The sequence below is a fragment of the Mus caroli genome, unplaced genomic scaffold (assembly GCF_900094665.2).
Source record: "Mus caroli unplaced genomic scaffold, CAROLI_EIJ_v1.1 scaffold_21411_1, whole genome shotgun sequence".
Classification (NCBI taxonomy): Eukaryota; Metazoa; Chordata; class Mammalia; order Rodentia; family Muridae; genus Mus; species Mus caroli.
Window position 1 is genome coordinate 1,371 of NW_018390551.1, and position 2,184 is coordinate 3,554.

The window sequence follows — 2,184 nt, forward strand, 5'->3', positions numbered from 1 at the left end:
AATGTCTTTCCATGCTACATTTAAAAGCTAGATGAGAGCGGCCTGACTATACTGTGACCCTTTTGCGTGGCACTCCCAATTGGAATATCCTGCCCCCTGTCAGCATTAGCTTAGCCTTAGCTTCTGATTCATAAATCACACTCAGGGACTTAACCTTCTCTGTACCCCAACTGGCAGTCTTGAGTGGGAAGTGACAAGAGCCCAGTACACACATAGTCTAGATGGCCTCAACCTTAGTGATCACAGCTCCCTCTTCTATCAACAGGAGGCTGCTTTCTCAGCATTTGAGTTCAGTGGTATGTACAGGAATGTGGAGGAGAGGTTACTTACAGGAGCTGTATCACCAAAGGTCACCACAGGTTGGGTGACAGATCTCTGTTGTTTTGATAAAATACCATGACAAAGGGAGTTCATAACAGAGTCTCTTTGGATTGACAGTTCCAAAAGGATAAGAGTCCATGTATCCTTGATTCATAGCAACAAGGAGCAGTCATGGTGGCTGGACCAGAAAGCTGAGAGATTACATCATCAACCATGACCACAAAACCAAGAGCAGAGACTGGAGGCATGGCAAGCCTATACATCACCAGAGCTTGCCTTCAGTGATGTTCTCCCACCAGCAAGCCACACATCCTAAACCTCCCCATACTGTGGCATCACCAGCCAACTTCAAACACCTGAGCTTATGGGATTTATTTGTTCTTTGAATCAGCACCATTTCTTCCCCTGCCTGATCCCCATGCCAGGAAAGACCAGCTTCTGCTTCCTCTAGGTTCCAGGGTTGCTATTGACACTCCTAGTCTTTAAGTGGCTCCCTTGAAGTGGCATTTGGGATTTTGTTTCCCAGAAAGCTCTACTAGACACCGTTGGCCTCTGGTACAGATGAAAGAGAGAGGATTAGTTTTATTTTGATATACACTGGATGCACTTGTTGGACACTCAGGTAGTGAGGAAAAGATAGTAAGGCTAGCACACTTCACAGGTGGGAAGCCATAAAAGGAATGATGTATTCAGAGAAAATGAGTGTGTGAGCCAAACATATGGCACAGAAGCTAGTGATTTTGTAACACATTTACTATTGTGATGTCTTTGTTAATGTTTTCATTAGCTTCTAGCAAATACAAACTAATGGATAAATCAGGAACTATGGGGGCACAAAAATAATCCCAGTACTTGAACTTCACAGTAAGACTGTCTCCACAAAAGGAAGTCAAACATAAAAACAAGCCTACAACTACAATCACAGAGAGCATCTGGGACTGAGTGGAGGCTAGACCCAGAGAGAGAAGCAAGGCTTCCCTTGATAGGGATCCTGTGGAAGGAAGCCCAGGATTTGTTCCATGTGGGACAACCAACCCACCAAATGAAAGGCATTCAGGTTGACAAGCTATTGGAGTGGCACACAGTAAGCCTAGCCCATGTAACCTGGGATCTTTATAGGTGTGTGAAACTATTAACATATTTTTCTTCCAATATCATAACTAAATATGATCCCAGGAGTTCTTTATGTCCAAACTGCTGGAAGAGATAGCACCATTAAAAATGGAAAAAATTGGGATTGAAACCTGGCATTAAACAGCCCTATGTGCACCAGCCCCTAGGTAGCTCCAGGACATCAACAAGTGGAGCTCCTGTAACCATAAACAATGGGATGAGGGACAGTTTGTTAACAAGAAATACATCCTTCTGCAGTGATCAAGGGTACATGATGCTTAGGCAAGATGTTTTGGGGGCATCCCTGGGGTAGAAATCACCAAGGGGTCAGTGTCCAAGAGTTGTGCACATGATCTCTGGCATCAGCTTTCTCCATGACATATGGCTTGGCAACTGTGGCCAATAGAGACTCCCGTTTGCCTCACTGTTGGTAATTGCTCTCTGAGGGCCACTCCCAAGAAATCCCAGAGTCCACCCCAGCGGCTAGTCTACATTAGGTCAAAAGTACAAAAATGAGTCACAGGACTCTTTGTGGACACAATGTATGAATTCTTCCTAACACATAGACCTTTTGGATTTAGACTGACTTCTCCTGTCATGTGAGTTGTTCCTCTATTCATTTCTTCTGTTTGGTCACCCACCTTCTCACCTTGTCTTTCTTTCTTTCTTTCTTTCTTTCTTTCTTTCTTTCTTTCTTTCTTTCTTTCTTTCTTTCTTTCTTTCTTTCTTTCTTTCCTTCCTTCCTTCCTT